Source organism: Armigeres subalbatus, chromosome 2 (genome assembly GCF_024139115.2).
Source record: "Armigeres subalbatus isolate Guangzhou_Male chromosome 2, GZ_Asu_2, whole genome shotgun sequence".
NCBI classification, from domain to species: domain Eukaryota; kingdom Metazoa; phylum Arthropoda; class Insecta; order Diptera; family Culicidae; genus Armigeres; species Armigeres subalbatus.
In genome coordinates, this window is record NC_085140.1 from 422,656,205 (window position 1) to 422,683,507 (window position 27,303).

General features: G+C 39.3%; 1 protein-coding gene and 1 pseudogene across 1 annotated transcript in view; one reads left to right on the forward strand and one right to left on the reverse strand.

Moving 5' to 3' along the window:
• Positions 1–27,303, reverse strand: part of LOC134217785 (uncharacterized) — a 244,528-nt gene that overhangs the window by 180,400 nt on the left and 36,825 nt on the right. The window lies entirely within an intron of this gene.
• Positions 4,188–4,980, forward strand: LOC134216717 (uncharacterized; annotated as a pseudogene).

Here is a 27,303-nt window from a genome sequence, read left to right on the forward strand (position 1 = left end):
AACCAACTTTCCTGAGGGCAGAGTCGAAGTTGTAGAACATGTCGAAGCGTGTATGGGGCCTCTAATACTTATGCATCAACTATCTCAACCTTCTTGTTTTATCCCTACGAGCATTTTATTTATTTATTTAGTTATAATTCATCTGACAACTTAGTCTTAATGAATGAAACTGAAACTAACGGTTACAATAGTAGTGACCTCTTAACCATAATTTAAAAACGTTCGGGGGGTTCGCAAAAGTCAAAAGCTCCTCAATCATTGCAGAGACTAGTTCGTTATTTGCAAATAACGTACGATGAAATCGATTTTGCAGCAGTGATCGTTGTCGAAGAGGTCGCTGAATTACACGAATATCCAGTAGCCCGAGTAACCGAGGAGAGTCGATTTCTCCGCACAAATATTATGTACCAAAACCAACCTTTTTTGTACATTTTGGGGCACCACAAACTGTCGGCCCCGGGGCCCCCTTCCGCCTAAATTTGATCCTGGCAGTAATACAAGTGTGAGTGAAGTTAAGGAGGTTCGTAGTGACTGATCTACTTGGCATAAAACCATGCTGATCGGTAGAGATGTAGTTCTTCGATTGGGTAAGAATAACATCACTGACAATTATTTCGAATAACTTTGACGCTGCAAACAAGTTGGTTGTTTCACGATAGCTCTTGACATCCTTTCTATCACTATTTTTGTAGACCGGAAACATATAGGATTGCTTCCAGATATCCGAAAAAATGCCGTCGTCCAATGATCGATTAAAAATTGAGGAAAGTGGCTCAGCGAAACAGCAGCACAATGGCAGAACCCAACAGATGGGATGCCATAAGGATTAAAAGAGAAGGAGCTTTTCAACTTTTTGGCAGCAGCGATAATCATTTCAGGAGTAACCACGAATGTTGTAAAATTGAGATGGTCCAGAGGTACATTTAATGATGCAGGCTTAAGGCTCAAGACTCCATCACAATGTTTTGAAAATTAATGACTGTATCGCTTGTTTGTAATAGTGATGCAATTGGTACGGAAAAGCGCAGCAGCGATAAACAAATTTTGTTTACAACTGGGGTGGGTGGAAATGGGGGTGTTAAAAATATGCCAGCTGATGCATAATGTTGCCAGACTTGTTTAAAAATTTATTTCTGGTTTATTTGTTCAATCCGAGAAAAAGTTATGATTTTTTCCAAAAAATAAATCTGGCAACGGCGAAGAGATGATTATTTTCTTGTGTATGCACACCTTTGTTTGCGTGTTGGCTGGCGTATACGTTGTATTGTTCGGATTGAATGAAGTTGCACCGCGTAGATTTTGAACTCACTATTTCACATATTGCGCTAGTGAATTTGAGTCTTCCGCATTTTATTGCATTCACAATACGGTCGTCAAATTTGTCTCTCACTTCGATTTTTGGAAAGCAGTTTTCGTTAGTTTTTGGACGTGAAGTGAATTAATTGGTAGTCAAGATTGAAGAAAAATGTGAATGTCGGTTAGTGAATATGTTTTAGGAGTGATAAAATCAAGGAAACAATGGAAAAAAGATCAAGTGAAAAATAAAGAGAGTGTGTATGTGTTTGCTCCGAACTTTCGGAGTTAGTATGCGAATGTTGGCCCAGGAAAAAAGCAGTTTTCAGCGTTTTTCCAGCAATTCCTCAGTAATTGTTAGTTTGGGTAAGTGAAAAATTAATATGAAAATGTTTTGAATATGCAATGATGAAGGTAAGTCGGCAAATCGCCCCAAAATATTGAATTTAGTTCAAAACTTGATTAGTGTTAGTGCGTATTCGAATAAAATCATCGTCATTATCGGATTATTTACGGTTCATAGAGCCTTAACTTTGGCGTCCGTTTGCTTGCACTGGCTCGAATACTGATGCAAAACAAAATGGCGAACTGGCATTTTAAACACGTTCAAGTTCCGAAGAAAAGGTGTACTCCAGATGAGCGAAAGTGGACGACGTTTTGGAGGCACGTTTAGTTGCAGAGTTGTTTCAAAAGTATAAAATTGCCAATGTCGTTCCTGTTCGCGTGACAAACATTTAGGTTACTTCGATCTGGCAGCCAAAGTATGTTGATGATGAAACCAAACATGCACTTCAACATGATACATAAATTATGACCAATTGAAGCTTATTAATTAAATTTGGCAACATAATTCAAATGACTACAGCGCCACTAACTTTCAATGACTTATGCTTCTACTAGCTGCAGTCATTGTTGAACGATACTACAGAAACTGTCCGCCATATCATGAATATCTTGGCAATCACTCAGGTAGCCTAAATCAAAGGCACGGACATAATCAAATAACGCAGCACAATCGATCATATAGCAATCGGGAACCGGTTCCAAATCCACAGGATGGATGTCGTTAGAGTGGAAAATACGTTGAATAGGAAAAATCATTTCTAACAGAGGGTGGTGCAAGTCGATAGGCAACAGTGAAACGGTCGCCGTGTTGATGTTGGATTTGAAACTGTTCGAGCAGAAGACTAGATTCAAAATACGATCATGCTGATTACGATCTGAGACGAGACCTGCAAAGACGGCTTCTTTTTCCTTGTTTTGACACTTGGTCTTCTTTTCATCACAGTTGATCATCGATTATCAACTATTTCCTTGAGTGTTTCACCTAAATCCCGGATAGAATCTGCTGAGCAGAATAAAAGTTTTTGCAATTTATGGATTTGTAAACTTATTTTTATAAAGATTTTCCTATCGGGAATAAAACACGTATTCATAACTGTTCTATATTAAGTTGTCCGGCTATTCTAGAATACTTTTCAAAGTGAAAAAGTACTCGTAAAACAAAATCATTCGGAATAGTTTTTGAGGGATATCAATACTTTCACACAAAAAAGGTGCTGGTTGCATCTGACAATTCGTGACAGCGCTTGCTGGTTGCAGTTGAAGTTACATTTTTTCTCTTTGCAAGTCCCGTCCCAGATTACGATGCCAGTTTTCTTGAGTTAAGTTTAAGAAGTTCATTCCATCAATTTGAGCCGCACTTGATGAGGGAATAGATACGTTTTTTTAGCAAACATTACCGCCCGTACGACGTGCCCATTGAAGGAGGGGTTGGTTGCAATCACCACAGATCAAGCTCCGGTCATTATATGAATCGTTTTCACACAGTTCACGATCGTAAGCCACATGCTCGTATAATAAAGCCGCATCGTTACTGCGGTCAGACGGGATGTAAACAGTTCCAATCAATACATGGTGACTATCAATTGTCGCATCAACAAACACCTGTTGCAATCTTTCGCCGCAAGGCGTGCTGGCGCTCGCATATGGAGACGCATGGTGCTTTTGACCTGTGTTACTAAGATTAGGGCATTAAAGGCTCCCCCAGACCTAAGCGATTTCATCGCCACGACGGCGACAACTAGTCGCCGCGATTCTATCGCTGAGTCACTGCAGGCAATTTTCTATTTACGCTTCCATACCAATGGCGACATAATCGCTGTCGCCAAGCGATAGAATCGCGTCGCGACGGTCACGTCGTGTGTGTTTGGGGGAACCCTAAAACTTCTTTTGGCTAAACGTGTTGAGCAAATCCTATCATATCTGTTAATTAAATAATTGATTATTGTTGTGAAGTTCTAAGTTTGATCATTGATCTTGACTATTTGGCCTCCAAAGTTGCTAAATAGTTAATGATAGATAAAACTCCAAGACTCTTTTGATACCCGAATCTACCCTGCAGACGACTGATGATTACAATAGAAATACATATCAAAAAGTTCCTCTTACTCTATTGCAAATTTTACGTCCGATTAGACCCCTGCTCAGAAAATATTGTCCCAACATAATATCATAACATTTTAAGTTTTATAACCCTCTTGAAGACCATACTTTACTCTTCAAGAGTGTTATAAAATCAGCATAAAACCAAAATGTTATTAGGGATGTTCCCACCTGTATACAATAAAGGCTATATTGATGGAACTTAATTGTGATTCAAAAACACTGAATACAGAAATCTGTATTGCTGGAATTGACCAAATATTATCTGCGTTTTTATTATTGCGATTGATTTTGTTGTTGTTATGTAAGTATTTATTCATTATTATTAAAACTATCCTGTGAATTAAATCGCTTATTAGTGTATTTTTGTTGAAAATCCAATTGAACAGGAAAGAAAACTACGTATCAAGGAATGCACGATGGACGAAGCAATCCCAAATGCCTGATTCCCTGATGCCTGCAGTACCCAGTTACTGATGGATCCCTTAAGCAACAGTACCAGCGAAATGGAACATGCAAGTGACGCTGGTGCTGATGATTCGGAAGGCGACATTTTTGGATATGTTCTCTGTGTTCTCGGTGTATAAACGTCAGTTCAAAGGCCAATCCGGATCATATATCGTACGATGGCAAATTTCGGCTAATACCACTGCAAGTTTCAAACACAAGGTTTGGATTCTTGCTGAGGAGCATCTGTATCGTGAGGTAATTTTCATTGTAAAGACAGACGGAACAACTTGTCCAGCGTGGGGAGCAGAAGAAGAGTTCGGGAAATTTGTGCTCTTCCAGTCAGGTCGTAGGCACTACACGTTAGACCGGGTTATAGAAAGAGACAGTTTGTTGCACAGCTGGCGGAATAAAGAAATAACACATCTCCTGCATGTTTACTCCTTATCTGTCAGCAACCGTACGATTTGGAACTCATTGAAAGAAAGTTTAGTTGATCCTTCTGATCGTGATCGATCGGGTGCAGCCACAACACAGGCTGTCATAGAATAACAAGTGAGCTGAGAAGCATGCATGACAGCTATCTCGATGCACATGGACTGGCGTGGTCATTCTGGGCAAATTCCATCCATAACGGCTCACTTGCGAGAGACACTTAAGAATCATCCCCCACAGCATCTAGCTCACTTGTTCAGAGCTAAAGAAGGACAACACGTAAATGCCATCCCTTCTCAACATACCCTCGGTTTCGAAGCATACCGCGGTTATCAAATGAGACTTCATCCAAAACAATAAATTCGAATAATCCCATGGTAGTGAGTTCAATTCCATGAAAAATATGTATAGATCGTCTTGTCTAACCTACAGTGCTCTTCTTTCAATACACTTCCACGTTAATCCTTCACTGTGAATTATGCGACAGATGGATGTCGCTGATATTTTCATATGGAACTGTTCCTCGAATAATTTTCCAGCTTCGTCCAGGTAGAGCAGAGGTCTTCGTTTATATAGATCTACCAGCCAGTTACGTTTGTAAGCTCTAAACTTTCGAGTCACATTTGCATTGTGCTTTCCCCCGTAAGATCCATTCCTTTCATATGCAGTAATCCAGTTACTAAACGTTGTCTTGTGTTTTCCGTAAATGACCGCGAGTTTACTTCGTAGGATACCTATAAAGTAATATCCATAAAGCGCATTGTACACCGTACTAGACTATGCACGACATTTCTTCACGGAATCAATTATTGCTGCCATTGGGAACTAGAACGGATTCAATTTGTGGTTGATTTCTTGTACCCATCAGATAAATACATAACAATGATCCAATTTGTTTTTGTTAAGGTCACTCCTGACGGAATCCAAGTTTAAAGGTGCTCGCGTTTTGGGGGGCACACCACTCGATACGGAAGCAACGCACAACTGTCATTTTTAATATTTCACGCATGCTGCGACGCAGCAAAGCTTAATCAACAAAAATGACAGTTGTGTGCCGCCTCTGAATCGAGTGATGTGCCCCCGAAAACGCGAACACTTTGGAACTTGGATTCCGTCAGGAGTGACCTTAATATTCACAGCTGCTGTCATTATCAAAATGCCAATTTTGGCAGTGTGAAAATTGTTTGTCATAGTAGACAGTTTGTCGAAAAGTCTATTAACGAAAGCAAGAAGCAATACAATATAAACTAAAAATGTTTTATTTTACTGGTTTAGGGTCATTTGGCCGAATGCCGTTTGGCAAAATGTCGTTTGGCCGAATGCCGTTTTGCCGAAAGGATCATTTGGCCGAACGTCATTTGGCCGAATGGTTAAAATTTGTTTCCTTATTAAGTGAAGTAAAAAGTAAGATGTTCGAAGGAAGAAGGAAGAAGGAAGAAGAAATAAGGAAAAAGGACAAAGGAAGAAAGAAGAATGAAGAAGGTGGAAGAAATAAGGAAGAAGGAAGAAGAAAGAAGGAAGAAATATGAAGGAAGAAGAAAGAGTGAAGAAGGGAGAACGAAGAAGGAAGAAGGAACCAGGAAGAATAAAGAAGGAAGAAGGACGAAGGAGGAAGGAAGAAGGAAGAAGGAAGAAGAAAGAAGGAAGAAGGAAGAAGGATGTAGTAAGAAAGAAGAATAAAGAAGGAAGAATGAAGAAGGCAGAAGAAAGAAGAAATAAGGAAGAAGGCAGAAGGAAGAAGGAAGAATAAGGAAAGAAGAAATAAGATGTAAGGAGAAAGAAGGGAGAGAAAAGAAGTAGAAAGAAGGCAATAATGAATAATTCCACAATTTTCACTTCTCACTTCTCGCTTCTCAATTTTCACGTCTTATTACTCACTTTTTTTCTCACAATCTAAGGATTGTTTTCAACAATTCGGCCAAACGGCATTCTGCCAAATGGCCCGACACCATTTCACTTTAGAGAACAAATGGTTTAAATACAATTGGAGCTGCTTTCCATGGCACTCTGTTCATAATACAATGTACAAATTATTAATACATAGCCAATGTGTTTTCTTTTGCTTACCATATTTGTAATGTAGGACAAACGTGAGTTGAGGCATACCTGAAAATGATAAAGAAATCATTCAATTAGAAACTTACTCAGTCAGAAGTCGAATTAAATTCAAATTTGCTGAAACATTTTATGACACATCAGTTGAATTGCCCACGCAAGGCTCTCGTGCCAGAGGCATTGAAATTTCCGTAAATAATGAAAAAAATTCCATAACAAAGTACCTATTATCCATAAGGAAATACAAATGTTCCATTGAAAAAAATGCCAAAGTTGAATATTAGCAATAAAGAATTACAACATATCAGACCGCATCGTGCTTTCGTGCTGTGCGGTTCTTTCTCTCTTTGCGGAAGGAAGTTATTAATACTACCCGAAGCTATTTTAATTTCAACAGTGCTTCTCAGCGCTATTTGTACCCACTGATCCCGTTACGATACGTTGGACCCGTTTGCGGAAGTAAAATTCCGACAATCGATGGTAATCCTGCAGGCACACCGTTCTGGGAAAAAACCTCTTAGAAGGTCACGTCTCCACGCTCAGCAATGAGTATTAACAAAAACAAGAGGAAGGGGGAGTCTCTGAATTCTCCACTTCCTTCAAAGAAACAAGGTTTCAAGACCGTCCTGCCTAAGCGCGGAAAAAATAGAAGGAAGCTGGAGACTTCAGATATTCCTTCTAAATCTAATGTTGACATTGTTTCTTCTCCTATCGAACTGAGCAATCAGTTCGATTTGATTAATGATGAAATTGAGCAAATGGAATCTACCTTTAGCCCAGGTGATTCGATTCATGCGAAAAAGCAAAGGATTCCGCCAATTGTGGTATCTGTTGCTGAGTTTTCTGGCTTTCGGAATGAAATCTTGAGTAACCTTCAGGGGATCAAGGTTTCATTTCAGATTGCTAGGAAGGGTGACTGCCGCGTTTTGCCGGGATCCTTTGACGATCGCAAACGTCTTCTTCAGTATTTAACAAAACGACGACAAAACTGAGCGATTGTTCAAAGTCGTCTTGAAAGGTCTCCCCAGTGATGACAAATCACTGGATGAGATTAAAATTGAAATTTCTCAATTACTTGGATTTTCACCAGTCCAAGTAATTAAGATGAAAAAGAAATCCCACTCTGGTACTTCCCAGAGAGGCATTTCTCAAGAATTTTATTTAGTTCATTTTAACAAAAGTGAACTAAATAATATGAAAAGTTTGGAAAAGGCCTGTATTATGTCTCATGTCCGTGTTACATGGGAACATTTCCGCAGGCCTGGGGAAATTTCAAAACCTCACCCAGTGCCGTAAGGGCCAGAAGTGGGGTCATGGAACCAAACATGGTCACATGGATGCTAAAGGCATGATTTGGGGTGGAACCTCTCACGCCAAGGACGCATGTCCTGTGAGAGAAGATTCAATAAATTTAAGTGCGCAAATTGTGGGGGCAATCATAAATCCAATTTCTGGGAATGCCCTTCACGCAAAAGTTTTGAATTCCCGTGCAAAATTGATGACGGAAATTCCAATCGGATCCCAGATTCGACGGGTAGAAATTTTTCAAACGCTCAAATTTCGAAACCGGTTACCGGTCGAGCAATTCATACCCACCACAATTCACAAACAAATTTTGCCGCTCGCCAACGGGTAGCAAGCACTTCAGTAAATTCCAATTTTTCCAATGTACCTGCGTATGCAAACATCGCTGCTGGTAGACAAAATTTCTCTTCTCAAAGTGAGGTTTATACCCATGTCCCAACGGAAAATAACGGTCATGTTGCCGATTCAGGTAGCTTCCGATTTTGATTTTTTAACTGAACAATTGCATCACATGATTGATGCAATGTTCAAAGCAAATACCATACCAGAAGCTGTTCAGGTTGGTATAAAGTACACACAAAAAATTGTTATCGGACTCCGTTTTAATGGATCCAAATAATTGTGTGAAAGTTCTAAATTGGAATGCCCGCTGAATTATTCAACTTCCTAACAGTTCATAATGTGCATATTGCCATTATAACAGAAACCTATTTAAAACCAGGACTCTCCATTAAAAGAGATCCAAATTATTTTATCTACAGAAATGATCGTCTTGACAGCGCCTGTGTCGCCATTGTCATTAATAGACGTATCAAACATAAATTATTTTCTTCGTTTGAAACCAAAGTTTTTGAAACCTTGGGAGTTTCTGTTGAAACAAATTTTGGTCCCCTGTCATAAGACGAGTTTAAACAATCCCATTGAATTCCACCACTTAATTGTATCCTGACAGATACGTATTTCGACCTCAACAGTAAGGCCGTCTTCAGTGTCTTGTACTTGGCTCGAGTCAAGTACAAGACACTGAAGACGGCCTTACTGTTGAGGTCGAAATACGTATCTGTCAGGATACAATTAAGTGGTGGAATTCAATGGGATTGTTTAAACTCGTCTTATGACAGGTGAAAACATTCCACTAAAAAGCTCAAAATAATTTTCTTATCAAATTTTGGTCAATTTTCCTTCATTGCAGCCTATTTGCCTTTTCAATGCAATGCAGAAGAATTTGTTGAAAGCTGATCTTCAAATTCTGACTCGCAACAAATCAAAATTCTTCGTAATTGGTGACTTCAATGCCAAACACCGTTCATGGAATAATGCTCAAAGCAATTCCAACGGCAAAATTTTATTTGAAGATTGTTCTGCGGGATATTATACTATTCAATATCCCAATGGCCCTACTTGTTTTTCTTCCAGTCGAAATCCTTCTACAATTGATTTAGTTTTAACGGATTCAAGTCAGCTGTGTGGCCAATTGGTAACTCATGCTGACTTTGACTCTGATCACCTTCCTGTGACGTTTGAAATCTCACAGGAAGCCATTTATAATCCAATCAGCTCTACTTTTAGTTATCATAGAGCTGATTGGGATTCTCTAAAACGTATATCGATAGGAATTTTGATGTTGATATTCCTCTCGATACCAAAAGTGATATTGATAATGCTCTCGTATCTTTGACAAATTTAATTGTCGAAGCCAGAGGCATTGCAATTCCGAAATGTGAAGTTAAATTCAACTCCATTATTATTGACGACGATCTTCAGCTACTGATCCGTCTTGAAAATGTGAGAAGAAGGCAATACCAAAGAACTCGCGATCCCGCGTTGAAAGTTATTTGGCGAGATTTGCAAAATGAAATTAAAAAACGTTTCGTAATTCTGAGAAATACCAACTTTGAGAATAATGTCTCGAGGTTGGATCCCAGTTCGAAACCCTTTTGGAAATTAACAAAAATTCTTAAAAAACCTCAAAAGCCAATTCCAGCGCTTAAAGAAGGAAATAAAATTTTATTAACAAATGGCGAAAAGGCTCAAAAACTTGCTCAGCAGTTCGAGAGTGCCCATAATTTTAGTCTAGGTCTCACTAGTCCAATTGAGGATCAGGTTACACGAAGCTTCGAAGACATTCTCAACCAAGATAATGTTTTTGACCCTTCGTTGGGAACTAATTTGGATGAAGTGAGATCTATTACTAGAAAATTTAAAAATATGAAAGCCCCGGGTGATGATGGTATATTCTACATACTTATCAAAAAACTTCCTGAGAGCTCTTCATCCTTTTTGGTATATATATTTATCAAATGTTCTCAATTGGCATACTTCCCAGATAAATGGAAAAACGCCAAAGTTGTTCCTATTTTGAAGCCGGACAAAAATCCAGCTGAGGCTTCTAGTTATCGCCCAATCAGTTTGCTTTCTTCAATAAGCAAACTGTTTGAAAAGATTATTTTAAATAGAATGATGGTTCATATTAATGACAATTCTATTTTTGCTGATGAGCAATTTGGTTTTCGCCATGGGCATTCAACCACCCATCAGTTATTAAGAGTAACGAATTTAATTAGGCTCAACAAATCTGAAGGATATTCGACTGGAGTTGCTCTTCTTGATATAGAGAAAGCATTTGACAGTGTTTGGCATGAAGGTTTGATTGTAAAATTGATGAATTTTAATTTTCCTCTGTACATCATTAAACTGATCCAAAATTATTTATCAGATCGCTCACTGCAGGTAAACTATCAGAATTCTAAATCTGATAGATTACCTGTAAGGGCTGGTGTCCCCCAAGGCAGCATACTGGGGCCCATATTGTGTAACATTTTTACTTCTGACTTACCTGATTTACCACCAGGGTGTCAAAAATCTTTGTTTGCAGATGACACAGGTCTCTCAGCCAAAGGGCGAAGCCTTCGTGTCATTTGTAGTAGATTGCAAAAAAGTTTGGATATTTTCTCCACTTACTTGCAAAAATGTAAAATTTCCCCGAATGCTTCCAAAACTCAGCTTATAATTTTCCCACATAAGCCGAGAGCTTCTTATTTGAAACCTTCTAGCAGACATATTGTCACTATGAATGAGGTTCCAATTAATTGGTCTAGCGAAGCTAAATATTTAGGACTTCTGCTAGATCAAAAATTAACTTTTAAAAATCACATTGAAGGCCTTCAAGCCAAATGTAATAAATATATTAAGTGTCTATATCCACTTATAAACAGAAAATCAAAACTTTGTCTTAAGAACAAACTTTTGATTTACAAACAAATTTTTAGACCTGCCATGTTGTATGCTGTGCCAATATGGACTAGTTGCTGCAATACCAGAAAGAAGGAACTTCAGAAGATTCAAAATAAAATTTTGAAAATGTTTCTGAAGTTGCCTCCGTGGTATAGTACCAATGAACTTCATAGAATTTCTAATATTGAGACATTGCAACAAATGTCTAACAAAATAATTTCCAATTTTAGACAAAAATCGTTGCAATCTTCTATTGCAACGATTAGCTCCTTATACCCTTAGTTTAAATTAGGTTAAGTTTAGTTTAAGTAGAAAACATTGTAGTTCCTACATGGTTCAATTAAACCAGAGGAAAAATCCTAACTGCCAGAGGCAATTGAAATAATGTAATGTAAGTGTAATAATAACTAAAAAGTAACATAGCAAATAAGGATGATAGTGTTAAGAAAACACGGAACACCTAGTCTAAGAGATGAATGCATGTATTAGATAATTAGCAAATAAAATTAGGCAAAAAAAAATAAAAAACAACATATTTTGCAAAATAAATATTTTTTCTACAAAAATAAAATTTCGGCAAAGAAAATAACAAATTTCCACAAAAGAATCAATGAATAGCTTTATATATGGATATTTATATATGAAAAATAGAAAAAACAATAACGTTGAATATTCATATGTGAATATGTACATTATGTGGAAGATATTAATTTGAAAAATGTATTGGAGATAAACACTTTCCCTTCGGTGCGCCTCAAACCCACGACCCTCAGTACGCTAGACTGGTGCTTTAACAAACTAAGCTACGAAGGACCTCCGTCAGTTTTTGCAACCTAGCAGCTACTGAATGAGCTCGAAATTCCCAAGTTGGACGCATAGTCTAATCACTCGCAATCCATTTGTCGAGCCAACACTTCTACACACGGCTACACACATTCTTCATCAGCAACTGTACTGATCAAGTGAGGTTGTGTGAGCTTTTTGCCAGTCGTTCATCAAGCTCAAACCCGACCGCATTGCGTAGGCAAGAGCACGCCACTCAAGTTCAGTTCAATCAAAGTTAATTGCCTATATTTCGGGGACTAAACCACCCGACTGGACATTAATTTACAATGTTGTGAAAACTGATATGTGAATATGTAACCACTTTCCCTTCGATGGGACTCGAACCCACGACCCTCAGTACGCTGTACGTGCTTTAACCAACCAATTTTGATTTTGATTTCTTTATGGAAAATTATTTTTTTTAAATTGCAATTTTTACATTTAAAAATGTTATCATATTTCCAGTTTTTGGACAATTTGTTTTTGTTAATGGAAACTTTGCACTATTTGGAAAAATTTTATATTTTTTATTGCTGCTACGTTTATTTCTTTATTATCAATTTCCTTATTTATAGAGATTTTCGTATTCTTTATGAAAATTTGTATGTTGCTGTCTCTGACATTTGAACTTTGCATGACCGATTTAACTAATGTATCGTACAACAACGAGATGGAAAATAAATGGAATAATTCTAAAGTCGTCTTATAGCAGGTGAATTTGTTTTTTTTTGCATTATTTACGGAAATTTCATATTTATTCCTTGTGGATCCAATTCACATAATTCATAAGTTAACCACAAATAAAAGTGTAGAACCAATTTTATTGAAAATTATGTTAACCTTTTGAATTGATATACATACGTTGACTAACTACTGCCATCTACTAAACCATACGGAGGCAATTGATTAGCAATTGATTGAATCACCGGCTGCGGATGTTTTCACATGTATCGCATACCAATCCTAATATCTGTTACCTGAGATTTTGCGTTTGTCTAAGATTCTTATCTTATTTGGGCGCAAGCTTGCGAGATTCAACATTCAATATCCACATCGGTATTCTATGTTCTCCTATGTATTTACGAGAGGATTAGTCATCTCAATAACTCAACGTTTTCATTCAATCAATATTTTCCTTGAGAAACAGTAAGACATATCTAACATCCAAGCCATCAAAACCTACCTATGCGATTTGATTCCTTTGCTCTGTGTATAAAATCCTATTTTTACATATTGGTAGCATTTAACTGTGATGACTTTTTTAACTCAGGGTTTGCAATGAGAATATTTGTAGAACGGCAGGTTTCAACAGAGCCACGAAAGATGAAAAGTGCGAAGTTAAACAGTTTGAACTTTTTACACTTTATAAACCTCTCATTTTTATTTAGTTTCTCCCTACAACCATGCGTTCGAATCGACGAATTCGAAAAGCTTCCAACAGCTGTTCTGTACACTCACACGAAGCTTTCATCGATTTTCCCCTCCTTTCCGGAAGAGATACTGCTTCCAATGCGAGAATGTTCTCTCTCTTACTCTCTTGGAAAAGTCTACTCGATGTTACTGTGAGTTCCCATGGGCTGTGATAATGACCTACTGGCCGGCTTGCATCCATCCACGGAAAGCGTTTCTCCCCCTGTGGGATAAGCGTGCTTGCGTTGAGAAACTTTCGCTTTGGCTAGTGCCAATGCAATGTAGCGTCATTCTGGTTGGATGATTGGAATGCTAAGATTTATCGAGTGCGACTTGATAAACCTTTTCCATTTCGAATTATCGTATCTTACAACAATTTGTAGAACAGCCAGTTAAATCGAACATTTGGTTACTAATAAAAAAACTCAACAAGTTCAACCTAATCGCAATATATTGGATTGCCGTCTGGGCGGGCGCCATTGAGCGTGACGCGTGATGTGGGTTATGCGTTTTATGCTCCACTGTTCGTGGCTAGTGTATACAAATAACGATATCATCCCTAACAATAATGACCAAGTGAGGCCATTGACACTGTCGTTATAGTGTGGCTATTCGCTAGCGCAGTGTTGCCGTGGCACGTGGGTGTGAACTAAACCGTTCTCCCCTCGGTTATGGTTATGGTTATTTTTGTGTCTTCGCAAATTGTGCTTAATCTGCTCGATCCTTGATTGGAAAACGAGGATTCACTCGATTGATTGCAACTTTAGTACTGTTTCGGTGTAACATGAGTGTGTTCGCCTGAATATGCTGTGTGAAATGACGGGTGGCAGAAAATTTGATAGACAAAGCAGTAGAATAGTTCCCAAAGAAGTTCAATTTACTTTTATGGCTCAATAGCATTTTGGAATCATCCCAAAATATTTGAGTTACCAGCATCGAAGATAACTAGGGAAAGAGAATGGCCCATCGCTCTTTTCTGTTTTCCAGAAAATGGGAATAAAAAACCGTTTAGAAAGAAATATCAGGAGGCGGTTTATTGCTCTCTGCTGTTTATTGTAATTAATGATACTTTCATCCTAGCAATAGAAATTGATAATTTTACTGTGACATTTTTATTATATTTACTACCGCTACAAGTATAATGGTTCCATACTTGCTATACATTTATAGTCAGATTGTGTTATGGTAGATTGAAAGAAACCAATCATACCGCCACATATCAAATTTAATCAAGAAAAACACAGTAATCCACTTTCAAGTTTGTCTTGAAAGTTTTGCCATGAAGGGTTGAAAACCGTCTGCAGTGAAGTCGATTGGTTTTGCATCTACTATAAAAAGTAGAATGGCTCTGTTAAGGACAAGCATCACAGAATCCAAAACTAAATTCACTCACGTTTTCAAGGGCACACCACTCCATACGGAGGCAACGGACAACTTTTGTTTTTATTATTCCAGCTTTGCTGCGTCACAGCATGCGTGGAATAATGAAAATGACAGTTGTGCAATGCTTTCGTATGGAGTGGTGTGCCCTTGAAAACGCGAGTGCATTTTGTTTTGGTTTCCGAGATGCTTGTCCTTAAAGTCCCTTGTTTGAGCTTGTACTTGATTGACCAGTATTAGAAGGCACTTAGCACCGTAGCGCGAAAAACCATAAGCATATGATTAAATCAACTCAGTGGTAATCTCATTTATGGTCAGATGTTTTGAAAAGTCCATTTTCGTCATACCAATTTTTTACCGATTAATCTTCTTCTTCTTCTTCTTCTTCTATATACATAAAATGAACTTCGGTCTGTTTGAACCTTATAGACTCAGAAACTACTGAACCGATCCGTGAAAATTTGCATGCAGAGGTTTGTCTGGCAGGGGATGGTTCTTAAGATGGTTCGCTTTGAAAAAAGGGGCTCCCATACAAATGAAACTAAAACGAGAACTAATTAGAGAATAAATCAATTTAAGGCAAAACGAAGTTCGCCGGGTCTGCTAGTATGGGATAAAGACTACATTATTTTAGCTAGTCAGTTGTAATATTTTAGATTAAAAAATCGCCTGAAAGCCATAGCACGTTCTACGCCTCTGCACTCGATCAGGTAAACGTGATGTGTAGGGTCTGCTGAACAATTTCATTTTTCGTTTATTATTCTTTTCCTTCAATGACTCAACATTTCAATTGGAACTTGACCTGTTTGTCAACTTATTGTTCTGTTAGCAATTTCATTTTGTACGATCAAATAATTCACAATTAAGCTTGTTATAAATCGAGTTAGTTCCATCACATTCAATTCCGTCACTTGATAATAAATACAGATTCGTATTTCGACCTAAACAGTAAAGCCATCTTCAGTTCCTTGTTTTTGACTTGACTTACGCACTAAATCGACTTGGGCCACCTCGAATTTTTATCTGAATTACCTGAAAATTTGACAGAAGGCTTATTTTAGCATAAGAATTGTGATTCTGGGCTGACCGGTTGATTTTTTGATACTTTTGGAAAACATGAAGAGGTCTAATACCCACCCGAACAAACACACGATGACAGTATAAGGCCATTAGGCCGAAGGTCACTAAGCCGAATGAGAAGTGATAAGTGAGAAGTCAGCTCTCCCATTTTCCTTTCTTCCTCTTCCTTCTTCTTTTCTCGTTTTGCCTTTCACGTATACTCACCCAACCAGCGGATGGCAGATTTTAATACAGTTCTGCATAAGAACCTTACAGAAACTGTATAATAATTGGGCATATACAATTTCGGAAGATTACAGAATTGTATATGCCCAGATTTTATACAATAATTGTCAGATTTGTTTTTTGGGTGTAAGTATACGTAAAGGCTATAGGACCACTCAAAAACCGAACGTTTGATAGAAGGCTCGGAGGCCCATAGTGTTATATACCAATCGACTTAGCTCGACGGATAGAGGTGATGTCTGCATGTGTGTATGTATGTATGTACGTGTGTGTGCAAAAAATTGTGAGACAAACTTTTTTTTACTTAGCCTCATTCCATTTGCTCGCAACAGGTGGCATTCGACGCGGAAACCTTCCTAATTTTTCGCTATTGAAAATTGGCCCGGAGTTAACATTGTTTTTTTTTTCATTTATCCCAAAGGTCCTCCCTTGGAAAAACAAATCAAAATCGGATTTTTTTTCAAAAACTGCTACGATGCATTCAAATGAACGCAAATAAGTGTGAATTGATTGAAATACCTAGATCTATCACCTTTAAGTTCAATTTTTGTGCTTTTGTGCTTTTCTTGTTACTAGTTTGATAATACACGAGAAATGCACCATCACCGCTTGGTGAATTATTCTAGGTTTTAATTAATCCTTCTCACTTTTTCCTTCTTCTTTCTTTTTCCTACGGTGTTTTTCTTTTCTTTTTTCCTTTTGCCCCTTTCTATTTATGTCTTCTTTCTACTTTACTCTTTCTTCTTCTTCATCATCTTCTTTATTCCCTTTTCCTTCTTCCTTCTTTTGTTTCTGTTCTTCTTCTTCTTTTTTCGTTCTTCTTCCATCTGGCATTTTCCTTCTTTCTTCTTCCTTTTTTCTACTCTTTTCCTTCTTCCTAATTACTTTTTCCTTAATCCTTCTCCCTTCTTCTTTCTTTCTTCTGCTTTCCCCTTCTCACTTCCTGATTTCAACTTCTGAATTCTCACTTTCCATTTTATTACTTCTCACTACTCACCATTCCCTTATCACTTCTCACGTCATACATACACTTTTCATTTTTAACTTTTCACTTCTTATTCCTCACTTCTCACATCTCACTTCTCACTACAAACTACTCATTTCTTACGTCCCCACTTCTCATATCTCATTTCTCACTTCAGTTTTCTCACTTCTCCCATCTCACTTCCCACTTTACGGTTAATGACCGTTCGGTATAATTACAATTCAACCTAATGACAGTTCGGCCCAATAGCCTTCGGCCTAATGATCCAGCAAGACATCACCTTACTCGTCGAGCTCGTGTACGAGAAACGCGAAAGAGGAGTTGGCCGACAAATTCAAGTCACATTTGTGGCACCACGAAAACAAGTTGGAAGTACTTCAATTTTATGAGTCAAATTTCGGAAACGGATTGCAATGAAGCACTGTTTTCATAAGTTTATCTCTTGTTTTTCGATCCCATCTGCCACCCCTTTGTTTATTGCGGTCATCTGCCGGATTTGAAAAAGCTTTTTGATTACATCCGGCCAACTTTGGAAACAACAATACAGTCACATTGGCACGGTTTCCTGTTTGCAAACTACTTTGTATTCTGCAATGTGCTTTTGCTTTGAGCTGTTGAAACACTGTTACATACCTCCAACACGATGATTGTGAATAATTTAATTCGCAACGGAATCTCGAAATGAATACTATTTCCAAATTAAACAGATACTGCCATAAAAGGCACCTTAATCAGATTCCAAGGGTTAGACATTCCGCCGTATTGATTATTCGGTAGAGCGACCTTCATCGAAAAAGAGATTTTCCCAATCAAGGGACCGTGCTGCTCCGTTGTCGTCTCGCCATTTGGGGATTGGAAATGTTTGCGCTAAAGAAAATTGATTCCAAGGCATTCGTTTTGAAATCAGTCCAAGCGAAGACGGTGCTAGCAGTGGCATTCATTAGGATGTCTCAAGATGGGGCTCGAGCTGTTTGAGATATGTACCCACTGTCCCACTTTGAACGAGACGCGATGCCGTGCCAGAAATGAAAAATAACAAGTTCATGACAATGCTGAAGGATTTTCTTATTTGTCGGTGGTTGGCGCGGTCGTGTGGTTGTGGGTAATTGAGATGTGGTGTTGGGAACAGTGGAGAGATACATTTTTTTCGGTTCTCGGAACAACTTATTGCTGTCGCCGGAGGGGATAGGGAAAAGGACTATTTCGGAAATATGCTATTGCGTTTCGACACTCTATGAGCTTTGGTGGGACGAAATTGCGACTTCGGATGGGAATATTAGTCGAAACCCTATGATACCACATTCTATAACTTTGCATTAGGGGAGTGGTAGGAATGATTTATGGGCATGGAGAACAAGGGATGGTCCGTAGAATCCTCAGTTTAGGCTTTTCTAGTTGCAGGGCCTAATAAAAGAGTCCACAAAAATAATATTCTTGAAAGCAATTTTATTGTCTTGCTATAAATTCTTTAACAGAATCGAAAAGGTTACAGAAGTCTCGGAGATGTAACCCTACTTATGGATGATAGAGCTTGTCTGAAATGGAAACTGATTTCTTGGCAGCATTTAAAGTGATAATGAAGATTATTCAAATGATTTGGGGTGTGTATTTGCTTATAATTGTGATTCCTTTTTCAATGAAAAAGAAGGGCTTCTCTATTGGTTGAGCGATTGATTTTTGCTGACTACTTATCAAACGCTACAGCACTTTGATGCAATACAAACTTAATTTTATTCAATTGTATATCTTCCTTGCTTTTAAGGGGCCATCCACAAAGTACGTCACGCTTTTAGGGGGGAGGGGGGGTTCCGAGCAACGTGACGACTCATATAAAATTTTTAGAGGATTAATACAAAATGTGTGACGAAGGGGGAGGGGGGGTTGAAAATCGCCCATTTTTGCGTGACGTACTTTATGGATCTTCCCTAACCAGTATTCATTTAGAAGTTCTATAGTTATTAACTGCGGAGTTTGTGAGCCAAGCTATCATACATGCATTCATTTATCATGCAGTTTACACAATGATTTTTTTTTAATACGTTTATTTGTCGATTTATGATTATAAAACTATTTACAAATAGGTAATTGTTTAAACTCCGACATCAAGAATGAAATTCAGTTCATCAGTATCTATTCCTCCATTGCTTCTATCAATAAAACTAATATAATTCACTAAATAATTTAATAGTGATACTTTCGTCATCTTTCGAAGACGATACAGTGTGGGCCGCATCAGATTTTCATGGTTGAAACACTGGCCGCCTGTTATCTCATGCAACTTTCGTTTCAGTAGGCGATAAGCGTCGATTACTCTTGGACAAGCAAAGAATTTGTTACTATGTCTGAAACTTGATTATGCATATGTACAACATGTGATAGATTTAGTTCGGAAAAGGTATTGGAGGTAACCGCCCCTTCGGTGGGGTTTGATCCCGACCCCAGTTCGCATGACAGGTGCTTTCCCTACTAAGCTACGAAGGACCTCCGTCGTCCACCGCAGCTTAGCAGGTACTGATGAAACCAAATTCCCAGCACCAGGTACCAGCCGATCTCTCGCAATACATTTTCAGAACTAACTATCTCAAATGTATTTTGTACACAATGTCAACCAAGTAGGATGAGTATTTAATATTGTCCGGCTCCTACACACTTGCTTCATCAGCAACGGCGCTCAATGAAGTAGGGTAGGGTGGTCTGACGACCAAACTGGCACAACCTCACAACCCTACTTCATTGAGCGCCGTTGCTGATGAAGCAAACAGGTGTGTAGGAGCGCGACAATATTAAATACTCATCCTGAATTGCGATAATAAACATCGCCATTGAAACTTCATCTGCTAATGTATTGCGAGATTTCAGGTAACCTGAAATTCCACTCGGGTGGCTTAATACCCGGCATATAGGCAATTAACTTTGAATGTACTGAAAGAATTTGTGTTGTATTGTTTCTATGTTCCCCACACAGTTTGTACACTGTTCTCCGTTCGTTCGTTGCATCCTGAAGAGCAGTCGACGATGTGGCACTTTCTGATTTACCCACATGTAGAGAATACTTCTATGGGAAGGCAGAAGATCAGGGATTGAAATGTTTTTCCAAATTCGAATCCAGTTGTAGTTTGGATTATCAGTTTCTACTTTTGGCGTGTCTGTCATACGCTCGATGAAAAAACGATGCAGATGGCTGGCGCAGGGGTTTTGACGGATTTGGAAGGGTATAATAGGGTAATTATTTATGAGAGCTTTTAGGCAAGGAAGATCAGAGAGAGAATTTGGGTTGAGTGGATTTGCGGCATTTACACAGGATTTATAATAAGGCATGATATCCAGTTCGCGCATGTGCCTGTTAAGCAGCAAGGAGGTGCTTTTAATCTTTGGAAGCTGCAATCCGACACCGCCGTTTTCCTTGCTGCGTGCAAGTTGATGCATTGGAACCGTTGCAGGTACTCCGCGGAAGAGGTATCGTCTCATAGTAGCCGTCACTTTCGCCACATGAGCTGCAGTTGGAGCCAATTGGGCGGAAATGTACCACATCCTAGATGATATGAAGGTGTTCAGAAGTGTAACTTTCTGATGAAGCGACAGATTTCGCTGAGAATGGAGCCATACTTGCCGAGTGAAGTTTGTGACAAGCGTATCCCAGTTTAGTTTCACCATTTCAACGACTGAGTTGGTAAAAACAACACCAAGAATTTTGATTTTATTCTCTGTTCTTAGCCACGTAACGGTCGGGGGATTATTTATCAAGCCTACGTTGATTGATGTCGTTTTTAATTCATTGAGGCGTGCTCCTGATATTTTTCCAAAACGCCTGAATAAATCTCTCATTGAGTTTAACTGCACCACACTGCTTACTATTGCACTGATATCGTCGGCGTATGCGACAATTAAATCGCCATCCACACGTTCCAGCTGTTTTAGAAGGGATGCAGGTATAAAACAAACAGGTGCATCGAGAGCGGATCCCTTGACGGACCGATCGCTGTATCGGAAAAGGAGCAGATAAAATCCATTTATAAGCAGACGAGATGAGGACGAGTTTGCTATACGAGATAGTAGATTTACCATCCCTGCATCGAAACCAAGATCACGCATTGTGTTAAACAGAAAGTTATGGTCTACCCGATCGAAAGCGTGATCTAGATCAAAGCCGATCAGCTTGGCTGTTCTACCGTTTGCTTTCAGCTGAGCAATTTTATCTTTTAAAGTGAGAGTCGCTTGAAAAATGTTATTCCGGCATTAGAGCACTTCTGTGAGCCGGTTAGAATGTTGTGGGTACGAAATACATTTCAAGTCGTCTCTTCAGTATTCTTGATAGAATTTTATAATCAAAATTTACCAAGCTGATCGGCCTGTATGATCGAGCAGTATCTCCTGCATCGCGTTTTTGACCAACACGATTACTCCGTCGACGAATTGTGTTGGGAAGTTTGAATTGAGAGCCTCAATCATAATTAAGTTTAGCTCAGGTGAATCACATCGAACGATCGTAGATAAAATTCCTTTGGCAGTCCGTCGGGTCCAGGCGATTTTTGGAAGAGCTCGTTCGGATTGCTAAGAGAATATCGGTTGTTGAGATTTCGCTCATGCAGGCTGCGTTTGTATCATCCTCGGCGGGAATTATTCTCTCGCATCGAAAAGTATTTTCTTCTTCTTCTGCTTCTGCTAAATCCTCTCGTGCGTAGAGATCGGAGAAATACTGCACCATATGATTTCGGATAGCACCAGGATCATTGATTTCCTCGTCTCGTTCGTTCGTTCGTAGCTGCTCGATTATGGTCTTTCTTCTTGTGCGTTCTCCTAGCTGGTACGTGGATAGTGGCTCACCAGCAATCAGAGTTTCATTGATCCGGACAAACATCTCAGAGAAGCGACGCTGATGAGAAAGCATTTCTGCTTTCACACGGTTTATGGTGGCAAGCATGGCACGGTTGTGATGATAGCCATCATACGCGAGAGACGTAGTTGTACGTAGAGACGTTGTTGCTCATGGTGGAAAGCATCGAAAGCAAGTTTCGATTTCCACCGAAAAAAAGATTTGATCTTATGCTTGGCGAATGATATCCACCAATCCATCCATGAACGATAATTGCGTCTCTGTCGGGTCCAATATTGCCAATTTATTTGAAGCTCTTCGATGTTTTCGGGGGTCAAGAGATGTGGACGTAGGGACCAAAAGCCACGGCCTGGTGCTCTGTCGGGAATGGGAAGACATACTCTAACAGTTACAGCTTTGTGGTCCGTGAAGCAGCAGACATGAACAGCTGTTTCTCTCAGATGTTCCCGAAGGCTAGTGCTGACGTATATTCGATCAAGCCTGGATGAAGAGTTGTGAGTTATATATGTGTAACCCGTCTCGCGCGATCGGAGACATTGCCACACATCGGTTAGCCGAAGCTGTTGAACAGTGGATTGAAGTGCTGGACTGGAATTCGCACCCGTCGCATCGCACTGCCGAATAACACAATTAAAATCGCCTCCGAGGATGACGTTGTCGGTACGATGCCGTAGATAGTAGGGGAACTGGGGGTAGGACGCCCACGTTAAGAAAAATGCCATTTTTATCAATGAAAACCACCATTTCAGCCAGTTTTCATCAGCGCATACTGAAGAACAGCATATCTGCGACTGACTACCGATAACAGATATCTAATTGTCCATTTTATTGCACAGAAATTTGATTTTTAAAAAGCACCCGAAAAAAAATGATTTTGAAACCATGCGGGGTGAGATAGTGGATGGGTTAAAACGCGCATGTGCTTATCGTACTGATTTTCATTTTAATTGCCTACATTAAGGCAATTAACCGAATGTTTCAGCTGTTTCGGTCATACGAAATGAGCATGGGCGTAATGCCCCACACCGACCTCAGAAGTTTGAAGGCCCATAAAATCGTTTTAAAACCATTTTTGACGACGATTTCGTGTGGAACATAAAGAACACGAGTAAGCAGCATGGCTCATGGCTCAATTATTAATTTATCAATGTATAACAGCGACAGAAAGACTAAATTCCACCGAGCTAGAATTGCATCAAAACACGCAAAAATCGTTTTTTCGAGTTTTTCATGTATAACTAGAGAAAAATCATGAAATGTATGTATCCAATGGCAATATTTTTCATTGCTTTATCGTATAGACTATTGAAAATAATCAAAATGGGGATATTTAACCTTATTCAGGGGTGGCGCGTTTTAACCCCTATGGGCGTGCTACCCCCACTTCCCCTAGGCAACGGTGCTGTTATAGAAACGCTCTCTTTCGGCTCGGAGAGCAGATCCCGATGGGGCATACACATTACACAGGGTTGTGTTTTGTACTCGCAAGGCAAGAAGTCTTCCATCCAGAATTTTTTCGACGTGTGTGAACTTTATATGTTCCTTGAGAGCGATTGCCGTTCCTCTTCTTGCATAATCGATATTGCACACCGCGTTATAACCGGGGAGGGAAAGCTGATTATTTTCTACTTCTTGCAAGAATATTATGTCCAATTCAGTCGTTCGTATGAAGTTTCGTAGAGCGTTGATCTTGGTAGTGTTGGTTATTGTGTTGATGTTGATGGCTCCGATGTTTACGCTGATGTGCTCTATTGTTGCTGTACGTCGTCTCCGACAGCTCGTGCGTGTTCGAAAGCGGCTTCGTCGCTGTGTCGCATTTTCTTCCCAGGGGGTGATCGTCTGCTACGTAAACGCCGGCTGATAGAGTCATTTGATGCTTGCGAGTTGTCAGTTTCGTTGCCGTCTATCTTTCTAGATGGCTGCGCTTCTGTTGGCCGACTGCGGTGGATAATTGGTGCAGTAGGGGGAGCCATTGGTTTTGCAGGCTGGATTGCTGCGGAATGAGATTGTGTCTCCTGTACTTGCGGTAAAGAGTTGTTTGTTTTGGCCGGTTTCTTTGGCAGCGCCGGCTGTTTAGCGACGTTAGCGTATGATTGGTCTGCTACGAGCTTCTGCACCAACAGTTTTGTTTTGAACACACGGAATGCCGACGTGTACGTATTCTTTACAATGTAAACACGTCTGCCGCTGCCCCTTGTAGCCGACCGATGTGTCTTCCCCACGAATCGTTACGAGAGATGGGATATTCTTTTTCACTATCATCCGAGCGATACGAACTCCGGTTTTGATTCCGCTGAATCGGGACCGTTCATCCCACAGCAGGTCGCGAATGTTGAGAACCTCGCCGTACTCGGAGAGGAATTCAGCTATCTGCTCGTTCGAGACATCATTGGAAAGGTCGAACAGGCTCACTTCCACTGCTCCATCCTCCATCAGTATACGTAGCTTGTAAGCCTTTCGGTCGTAGATGTATTCGTGTTTGTTGTCATGCTGTTGCACGATTGCCTCTGCAAGTTCGAGGCTAGTGACCTCTACGAAGGTACAGCCAAGCCGCCTGCTTGGCTGTAGGAGAAGAACATTCTCGCGCGTGAGCCCCAATTCTTCCCCGATGAATTTATGAATTTCATCATGGGAGAGTAATTTTGGGAATTGCGAATAGTCGACGCGAAACGTATTTTCGCGACGCGGCATCGCGCGGACAATGCGACGCGGCGAATGCGACACTTGCAGCGACGGTGAATTAAACCAACAAAAAACGTACTGAATAGTCTGTGAACGACTCCCGAGATTCGCTTGTTCGAAAACATCGACCGCTTGGCTCGGTAGTTGAGCGCTAACTGAATGATAAAAACTCTGTGCCAAGGTTGTCAGGAAAATTGTCTAGACCTGACCGAGAAATGCTCAGTTTGTACAAAACAAATTTGCTGACCAAAAATAGCAGCTAAATATTTTCTAAATTCGACACAAAATATTCGAAAAGTATGAATCACATCTATTAAATAGATGTTATTTATAGGATGCATTGAAATTCTCATAGAATATTACATACAGTTTAATTTGCCGAATACTTGTTACTGTGCTTATAATTCCTGGAACAGTATACAGTCTTACCCAAGATGAATACACCACTAGGTGTTCCAATCTACCAAATTCACGATTCAGCCATCTTGGATTTTAGTATGGGAGAGCCAGCCGATTTGTTTTCGTTTTGCACTGAAAATGAATTTTTCACCCCCGCCTTCTTCTCGTCCATAAATTGGTCAGATTCAAACTCCTAGCTGTGTATTCATCTTGGGCATAGTATTGTATAGGCCATGGTTTCCCAAACTGGGTCCCGACCCCCAGGGGGTCGCGAGCAGATTGTTGGTGGGTCGCACAGAACAAATATTAATTGCAGCTCGAATGCCGAACCTTTTGATCATTTTTTCAGCAACATTATTTCAAGTTCAAAACGCATTTTATTTTAAACTAGCAGGCCCGACCAACTTTGTTCCGCCCAAAATTGCAGAGATTTCTTTTCATTTGTATGGGAGACTCCCTTTCCAGAAGGGGAGGGTTTCGAACCACTACAGAAACATATTTTCCCTTTCAATTCCTCCACATGTTAGATTTGATTCCATTTGCTTGATTAATTCTCGAGTTAAGAACAAATTGATGTTCAATTTGTATGGGAGCCTCTCTTTCCAAAGCGGGGAGGGGTCTCGAACCATCTTAAGAAACTTCATCGGCCCCAAAAACCGATGCACACTAATTTTCACGCCGATTGGTTCAGTAGTTTCCGAGTCTATAAGGTTCAGACAAACAGAAATTCATTTTTATGTATATAGATATCCATAACCACGCTATTTTATTTAAATATTTATGCCTTAAAGCTGTCCCCTTAATGAAGTAAAATAAAAACGCTAACATTTTGACAAACAATACCATCGTCATTTTTTGCATTTGTACATGTAAGGTAACGTGAATATTTTTTATGTGGAAGAAGTGGAAACAGATGACATTTTGATTCAATTAATGCTTAATACTACTTGGTAAAATGCATTTTTTCATAGGTGGGTCGCGAGACATATAGAATTTTGCTAGGTGGGTCGCATACCCAAAGGTTTGGGAAGCTCTGGTATAGGCAACAAAATAGAATCGCCATAAAGTTTTAAGTTGCTAAATCTAAGAATTGAGTTGTTTAGGGCTTTTGTATCGAAGATTCTTCATATTCTGAATTCCAAACTTGGCAGGTTGGAGCACCTACTACTGTACTCATCTTGGTCTTACCGTTAGGCAGATACTGATGCACTTATTGTTAGGATTTTCGACTACCGAAAAAAAATATTAGTTCAATTTTCGGAGAAGCTTTCAGTCGTGAATAGTAGAGTTGATAATTTTATTTCATCGCCGACGTTTCGAACCGGGATAGGACCTTCTTCAGGGCTAGATGGCAGTCAATTAGTTAATTACCGCTATATTTAACGTCGGCGATTAAATAAAATTGTCAACAATATTATTCATGACTGAAAGCCACTCGGAAAATCAAAATTCACATTATCCATCAACGAAAAATTTATTATTATGCAATCCGAGCTCATGCCTTTTTATGTCCTATTTGTGACTTTTTTTTGTACTTAAGTTTATCACCCTTTCACCATGTTACAAGCTTTTATTTGTAATGCCACGAATTAGTACTATTCTATACAATTCCACCACTTTTTAATCCTCACTGATATGTGTGTCATGACAAGAAAAATCTTTAACCATACTGTCCGTTAATCGATACCAAAGTGCTAACGCTTTTCTAATTATCTGAGTAGTCTGCTAAATTGAGACATCGTCCGTTATGTTCACAATTATGGAAAATATATTTTTGGAGAGATAAATTGAAAACAACTTTGGTGCGACATACAATTTTTCAATTCTCGCAAAATTGTTTAGCAAATTGTGTTCTTCTGACTGAGAAAGTTTTCAAGCAAAAGAAATCATTTGCAAACTCCCAACAGATCATGGGTACCTGTTTCCCAGGTTTATAAAGCTTTTGCTGAACCTCGCTTAAGAGGTAAACAAACTTCCATTGGGCAAATTCGATTGTCGACGAAAGCAACCACATACAAACATAAAATGGTCCTATGGATCAGTCCCACCAAAGATTTCATTTCACATGCATTTGCTTATACCAAGGAAAACATTTTTCTGCTATTTTGCTTGATCCTCAACCAGTCCTTTTTCTAGCAAAGAACTCTCGAGCAAAACCAAATGGCACATTCCAGTAGCGCAATCTCCATTGACAAAGTTGTACGTTTCAGGAAAACGAAAAAGTAGGATATGGGTGCAAAGACTATGCCCACATTGCCGTTGCGTTGTT